Here is an 8,786-nt window from a genome sequence, read left to right on the forward strand (position 1 = left end):
ACCCATAGGAAGGTGAATTTTCTCCAAGGAAAGATGTGTTTCTTCAGAGGAAGATGTATTTATCACTAAAAAAAAATTGTGTTTCCACACAGGTGGGTGCTTTCCTCCTACAGGAAGGTGTGCTTCCACAATAGGAAGATGAGTTTTCCTCATGGGAACAAGGGTTCCATCACAGGAGGTTGTGTTTCCTCCATAGGAAAGTGTGTTTCTCCAACGAAAACATGAATTCTCTCACAGGACCATGCATTCCCCACGCAGGAAAATATGTTCTACTGAGGGAGAAAGTTTTCTAACAAAGGTGCGTTTACCAATAGGAATGTGTGTTCCCCACAGGCAATTTGGTTCCCCTTAGGAAGATGCTTTTTCTAAACAGGAATATTCCATTCTCTCATAGGAAGATTGGGTGATCCCAGAGGAAAATAGATTCCCACAGGAGAAGGTGAATTTCCCCACTTAAACATGCATTTTCTCACAGGAAGTTGTGTTTCCCCCAAAGGAAGAAGAGTTCCCAATAAGGAAGATGTATTCACCAACAGAAAGAATTTCTGCACTGGAAGTTGTGTTTCCCCCCGCGGAATTGGATTTTGCCATATAAAGTTTGTTCTCCAAACGGAAGATGTGGTACCCAATGGGGGGATATTTATTCTTACTAAAGCTGGGTTTCTGGGATAGGAAGCTTTATGACCTAAAAGAAGGTGAGTTTCCCCAAAAAAGGTGTTTCTCCCTGACAGAAAGAAGCATTCCCACACATGACAATGCTTTCTCACCCACAGGAATATGAATTTACCCTATAGGAAAGTAAATCTCCTCCAAAGAAGTTGTGCTCATGCTCAAGAAGATGCCTTTACCACAACAAAAAATGTGTGAACCCTTACAGGATGAAGGGTTCCCCCCATAGGAGTTTTCATTTTCCTCATGGGAGGCATTCTCACACTGGTAATTTGTTCCCACAAAGGAATCCTCCTTTCTTTCATAGTAAGTTGTCATTCAACCACAGGAGGGTGAATTCCTGCATCGGAAGGTAAATTTTAATCACAGGAAGATAATTTCCCCCACAAGAAGATGTATTTCCCCCACAAAAAAAGTGCTCTTAACCAATAGGAAATTGAGTTTCTCCTCAGAACCAAGGGTTCCCTTACATGAAAGTGTGCTTCCTCTACAGGAAGGTGCATTTCTCACACTGAAACATGCCTTCCTCACAGGAATATGCAGTTCCCTAACAGGAAGATGTGTTCAATAAAGGGTAAAAGGTTTCTCATGGAAAAATGTGTTTCCTAACAGGGAATGTGTGTTTCCTCACAGGAAGATTCAGTTCCCCCAAAATAAGGTACTGTTTTCTGAACAGGAATTTTTTGTTTCCACAGAGGAAGATGATTTTTTCAAACGGGAAGATTAGGTGACCCCACAGAAAAACTTTCCCACAGGAAGGTGAAATTCGCCCACATAAATATGAGTAACCCCACAGGAAGGTATGTTTCCTCAATAGAAGAAGTGTTAGCATGGAGAAATATGTGTTCAGCCACAGAAACAGAAATTCATACAATGGAAGGTAAGTTTCCCCAAAAAACAGTGCATTTCACCATAGGAAGAATGTACTGTAAAAGGAAGTTGTTTTCTACAGGAGGAAGATGTCTTCCCGCACAGGAAAGTGGTTTTTCACACAGGAAGCTGCATTCCTTACAAGAAGATGGGTTTGTTCAGAAAAAGTTGCTTTCCCCTGACTGAAAATAAATCTCCCACACATGAAGATGTGTTTTCACACAGGAAGATGAATTTACCCCACAGGAGGATGAATTTTCTCCACAAAAAGATGTGTTCCTTCACAATAAGTTGTTTCCCCCAAAAAAGATGTGGTCATACACAAGTATGTGCCTTTCTCCCACAGAAAGGGGAAGTTTTGTTACCCACTAGGAAAGTACATTCAGCCACAGGAACAGGCATTCTCTCACAGAAACATGCATTTTCCCCACAGGCAGGTGTGTTCTAAACAGGGAGAAGTTTTCCTCACAGAAAAGTGTGTTTACAAACAGGAATGTGTGTTTCCCTACAGGCAATTAGTTTCCCCAATAGACATTTTTTTTTTTTCTCCAAGAGGTATACTCTGTTTCCCCGTAGGTACATTAGGTGACCCAAAGGAACATGGCTTCTCTCACAGGAAATTGCACTCCCCGCCTCCACAGGAAGATGTGTTTGTCCAAAGGGAGAAAGGTTCCTCATAGAAAAGTGTGTTTCCCCTTGGGAAGATTCAGCTCCCCCAAAAATTGGTGCAGGTTTTCCTACAGGAATATTACATTTCCCCAGAGGCATGTGATTTTCCCCAATATGAAGATAAGGTGATTCCAAAGCAAAAGAAATTCCCGCTAAAAGAAGGTGAATTTCTCCTGCATAAAGGTATGTTCCCTCAAATGAAGGTGTTTTGTCACCAAAGAAATTATTGTTCCCACTGAGGAAGTTGTGTTCACACATTTGAATAAGACTTCCTACACAGGAAGGTGATTTTCCCTCTAAGGAAGTTGCATTTCAACATAGGAAGATCATACCCTATGAGGACGCAGTTTTCCACTGTAGGAAGGAAAATATATGAAGCATCCCCCCACAGGGAGATATAAATTTATATAAATTTGTTTCCCCCAAAGGAATATAAATTTACCCCACAGGAAAGTAAATTACCTCCACTAAAAGATGTGTCACTACACATGAAGTTGCCTTTCTTCAAAGGAAGATGTGAGCTCCCTATAGGATGAATGGTTCCCCCTAAAGGAAGTTGAAATTTCCCCACAGGAAGCATTCTCACACTGGAAATATGTTCCCGCAAAGGAATTCTTTCTTTTATTGTAAAGTGCCTTTCACCATGGAGGAAGGATTCCAGGACAGGAAAGTGAGTTTTCATCACAGGAAAATACTTTTCCCCACAAGAATATGTATTTCCCCCAGAAGAAGGTGCCATTTCCTCATTAGAAGGTGAGTTTCCTTGGAGAAAGAAGGATTCCCTTACCTGAAAGTATGTTTGGCCCTTCGGAAGGTGGATTTCTTCCATAGGAACAAGCCTTACTCAAGGGAACATACACTTACCATACAGAAAGGTATGTTCGACTTATCAGAGAGAGGTTTCTAACAGAAAGGTTTTTTTACCCAACAGGGAATCTGTGTTTCCCACAGGAAGATTCAGTTCACCTCAAAAAGGTGCCCCTCCCCAACAGGAATATTATATTTCTCTACAGGATCATTTTTTTTCCCAACAGGAAAATTAGGTGACCCTACAGAAAAAGTAGATTACCCCTCAGGAAGGTGAATGTCACCCACATAAAAATGTGTTCATCCACAGAAAGAAGTATTCCTGCACATGAAGTTGAGATTTCCCCAGAAGAAACTGCATTTCACTTTAGAAAGAGCATTTAACAAAAGGAAGTTGTGATCCCCAGTAGGGAGATGTGTTCCCTCACAGGAAGCTGCTTTCCCCCCAGAGGTAGCTGAATTCCCCTAGAAGAAGGTGTGTTTCCCCACAACAAAAGTTCCTTTCTTTACCAAAAGGATACCCATACAGGAAGATGTGTTTCCCCCACTGGGAGATGAATATACCCTACAGGTGGGTGAATTTCTTTATGGAAAGATGTGTTCCAACTCAGGAAGGTGTGTTTTTCCCCCGAAAAAAGCAGTGTTCCCACAAAAGCAGTGGCTTTACTTCACAGGATAGTGCATGCCCCCTACAGGATGAATTGTTCCTCCCACAGGAGGTTGCATTTCCCCTACAACAGGTGTTTTCACACTGGAAATATGTTCCTGCACTGGTCTTTTATCTTGCATCGGAAGGTGATTTTCCACCACCACAAATCAGATCCTCACAGAAAGGTGTGTTTCATAACAGGAATCTGTATTTCCACACAGGAAGATTCAGTTCCCCCTACTCCAAAAAAGTGCTTTTTACCCAAAGGAATATTACATTTCCCCACAGGAAGGTGATTTTCCCCAACAGTAAGATGACATATAACACAGAAAAATAGATTCCCCCCCAAGAGGTGAATTTTGCCCCCACAAAGATGTGGTCCCTTACAGGAAATTGCTTTTTCCCCAAATGAAGAAGTATTGCCACAGAAGAAGTTGTGTTTTCCCACAAAAAGAACAATTCCTGCACAGGAAATTGAGTTTTTCCCACCCAATAAGGTGCATTTCTCCATATGAAGATCATTCACCAAAAGAAAGTTGTGATCTCCAGTAGAAAAATGTGTTCCCTCACAGGAAAGTTCTTTCCCCTAGAAGAAGGTACATTTACCCAGAAAAAGTTTCTTTCCTCTAACATAAAGAGAACACCCACAGGGAAGATGTATTTTCCTCACTGGGAGATGAATAAACCCCACAGGAAGGTGAATGCCTACATGGAAAAATGTGTGCCTCCACAGGAATGTGTGTTTTCTTTCCAAAAAAGATGTGTTCCCACACAGATAGGTGGCTTTCTCCCACAGGAACGTGCACTTCCCCAACAGGAAAGTGAGTATCCCTCACGGGAAGAAGGGTTTTCTCAAAGGAAGTTGTGTTTTCACCATAGGAAAGTGTCTTTCTGCAACAGGAACATACGTTCTTTAACAGGAACACGCACTTCCTCCACAATAAGATATGTTTGACCAAAGGAGAAAGGTTCCTCACAGAAAGGTGTCTTTCTCACCAGGAAATGTGTGTTTTCCTAGAGGAGGATCAGTTTTCCCCAAAAAAACGTGCTTTTTCCCCACAGGAATATTATGTGTCCCCACAGGAAGGTGATTTTCCCCAACAGGAATATTAGGTAACCCCACAGAAAAATACGTTTCTCCTCAGCAAGGTGAATTTCTCCCACATAAAGATGCGTTCCCTCACAGGAACATGCCGTTTACCCATAGGAAAATGTGTTCTGCCAAGGAGAAGAGTTCCTCACAAAAAGATGTGTTTTCAAAGGGGAATGGGTATATCCCCACAGGAAGATGAGGTTTGCCCACAGGAAGGTGGTTTCTCCCAAGAGTACTATTAATTTCCTGTACAAAGAGATGATTTTCCTCAATAGGAAGATTGGGTGTCCCCACAGAAAAATAGATTTCCCCACTGGCAGTTGAATTGTGCCTACATTAATATAAATTTACCCAAAGGAAGGTGTGTTTCCACAAAAGGAATAAGTGCTCACACAGAAGAAGTTGTGATCACCCACAGAAAGAAAAATTTCTGAACATGAAGGTAAGAGTCCAGCTCCAGGATGAGGAGTTCACTCAACCGGAAGGTGTATATATCCCATAGAAAGATTTGTTCCTTCAAAGGAAGGTGTTTTTCCCCCCCCAAAAGATGTGTTCTCATGCAGGTAGGTGCATGTCCCACACAGGAAGCTGCATTCCCAGCAGAAGGTGGGTTTCTTCAAAAAAGTTGCTTTTCCCTGACAGAGTAGGATTCCCACACAGGAAGATGTGTTTTCCCCAAGGAAAATGAATATACCCCAAAGGAATGTCTATTTCTTCCACAGAAAGATGTATTTTTTCATAGGGAGGTGTGTTTTCACCAAAAAAAAGATGTTTTTGCACACAGGTAGTTTCTTCCTCCCCCAGAAGGTGCATTTTGACAACAGAATGGTGAGTTGAGTTTCTCTCACAGGAAGAAGCGTCCCCTACAGGGAAGTTTAGTTACCACCTAGGATACATTGTTTAGCCACAGAATCATGATATCTCTCACAGGAACATACATTTCCCCCACGGAAAATGTGTTCTACCAAGGGAGTAGTGTTCTTTACCTAAAGTTGTGTTTACCAACAGGAATGTGTGTTTCCCAATAGCCAGTTAGGTTCCCCCACAGGAAGATGCTTTTTCCCATCATAAATATCACCTTCCCACTATGTGACCCCATTGGAAATAGGATTATGCCACAGGAAGGTGAATATCGCCCCCATAATGATGGGACCTCTTATAGGAAGTGCATTTCCACCAAAGGAATTCATGTTTCCTTAGAGGATGATGTGTTCATACACAGAAAGAATTTCTACACAGGAAGGTGAGTTTGCACCTTGGAAGGTGATTACACCATAGGAAGGACATTCGCAAAAGCCAGTTGTGTTCCCCAGTAGAAAGATGTGTTCCCTCACAGGAAGATGCATTTCCTGGACAGGAAGCTGTATTCCCTTACAGTGGTTCTCAACCTTCTGGCCCTTTAAATACAGTTTCTCATTTTGTGACCCAACCATAAAATTGTTTTTATTGCTATTTCATAACTGTAATGTTGCTACTGTTATGAATCATAATGTAAATATCTGATATGCAGCATGGTGTTAGGCGACTCCTGTGAAAGGGTCATTCAACTGCCAAAGGTGTCGCGACCTACAGGTTGAGAACCGCTGCTAGAAGAAGGTGAGTTTCCCCACAAAATGTTGTTTTTCCTGACAGAAAGATTCCCTCACAGGAAGATGTGTTTCTTCCACAGGAATATGAATTGAACCAACTCGAAAGTAAATTTCCTCCACAAAAGATGTTTTCCTGTACATGAAGATGCCTTTCCACCATATGAAGTAGTTACCACCATATAGGAGTAAGGGTTCCCCCCACAGGAATTTGCATTCCTTTCACCGGAAGTGTTCTCACACTGAAAATGTATTCCCACAATGGAATCCTCCTTTCATGCATAGGAATGTTTCTTCAACCACAAGAGGAAGGATTTCAGCACTGGAAGATGAGTTTTACTCACAGAAAGATACTTTCTCCCATGAGCAAATGTATCTCATCCACAAGAAGGTGCACTTCCCCCAAAAGAAGGTGAGTTTCCACACAGGAGAAGGGTTCCCTAACATGAAAGTGTGTTTGCCCCATAGGAAGGTGCATTTCTCCCACAAGAACCTGCCTTCCCTCACAGGGTCATGTTAGACAAAGGGAAAAATGTTCCTTACAGAAAGGTGTGTTTTCCAACAGTTAATGTGTGTTTCCCACCAGGAAGTTTTAATTTCCCCTAAAGAACATGTTGTTTTTTCCAACAGGAGTATTACATTCCCCCATAGGAAGATTAGCTGACCCCACAGGAGATGGATTCCCCAACGGAAAGGATAATTTTGACCACATAAATATAAATTCCCACACAAAAAGGTGCATTTCATCCAAATGAAGAAGTGTTCCAACTGCGGAAGGTGTGTTCACTGACAGAAACAGTAATTCCTACACAGAAAGGTGGTTTTTCCTTAAGAGAAGGTGCATTTCCCCAAAAGACAATTATATACTAAAAGGAAGTTGTTTTCCCCAGTGGGATGATGTGTTCTCCCACAGGAAGGTGCATTTCCAACAAAGGCAGCTTCATTCCCCTACAAAAAGGTGGGTTTTGTCGAGTGTTTCCTTCCATGACCCACGTGGAGTAGGGTTCCGTACCTGAAAGAGGAGCCCCACAACAAATGAGAGAAAAAGACACGAGATAATTTTGCAATATTGGAGGTCCAGGCGGGCAAGTCCAACTCAAGGAGAGAGACTTCCACCCATGCTCAGGCTGCTCCAATTTTTTATTGATCTGGAGTAGCCCTTAGGCAGGTGACTCCCCATTAACAGGCAGACTAGCCCATCAGCAAGGATTTACATAATAATAAATGGGGGAGTAGTTTCAGCTACCACTGTCTGGACAAACAGAGGTGGCGCCTAGCTCCAGGCTTTGCTAGGGCTTCAAAGGCACCCAGCCTTCGGGGGTTTCAGAGAGTTCTCTGTCTATGCTTAACAGATAGTGAAGGTAATAAACAGTTTCCCACATCTCCCCCTTATTTTTTATTTAAAAAATAATCAAGTCCCAATTTCAATGTCCAAAAGTTCTGAGTCCATGTTTCAATGTCCAAAAGTTAATGTGTACACGCCAGCAATGAAATGTTGGTTCTGGATGGTGGAAAATGCAGGTCCGGTCATTTCTGGTCTGGTCCTGGGCACCCTGCAGCGACGCACAGCTGCTGACTGCTACATAGCAAGGCGTCTTCCACCATCTCCATCTCTGAACTGTCTCTTCTGTCTTTGTGGCTGGCTTTCTGTGATCTGTTGTTACAGGAATCCACATGGTTTTGTAGCTGTTCTCTGAAAGTATACAAACATATTCTCGACCAAAGGTTAAAGGAAAAAAAAAAAAAAAAACCTTACCTGGGATCTTTTCTTTAACATGATCTTTCCCTGGCTTACCCTGGCCTCATGTGTGTTTTTCTGGGTGTCTCACTATTAGCATTTTAAACGAAAAATTTTTTTTTTTCTCTAAATGTAATTTAGTTACAGGATCTATTTCCTTACATGGTATTCTTCCCCTATATTTTTCCACTATCCCCCTTTTTTTGATTTAATTAGAAGACCTTTTGGAAATTTTATAATGCAGTCTAGATAGCTTTAAATACTAATTTTTTTTTTTTTTTTTGCACGCAAAACATTGAACCTGAACATGCTTTAGGTTCATAGCATGTTTACCATGAAATGAAAGTTTTTGTTCATACTTCTTGAATAATTACTTATTTCAAATTAGCCAAATTTAATTAATTTGAAAACTTGAATTTAATTAATTTGAAAACTACTTCGCTGTCAAATTTAATATTTTAACAATAATCTTAATTTACATTGTAAATATTAATGAAAAGGATCACTTTGCATCCTTGTGAAGGCTCTGAGCATTCCTGTTGTTAGGCTAGATTTAGACATAGGGTCTGTTAGCCAAGCCTCCGTTTATCTGGATTCTGATTTCAGCTGGACCAAATCTCTTCTATTTGGTCCCTGATCTGGGCTGGGCATAGGAAGCAAGAAGCAGCCATGGGGACAGGAGACCTTCCTCAGAAAGGCCGAGTG

The sequence above is a fragment of the Myotis nattereri genome (assembly GCF_964212035.1).
Source record: "Myotis nattereri genome assembly, chromosome: Y".
NCBI lineage: Eukaryota > Metazoa > Chordata > Mammalia > Chiroptera > Vespertilionidae > Myotis > Myotis nattereri.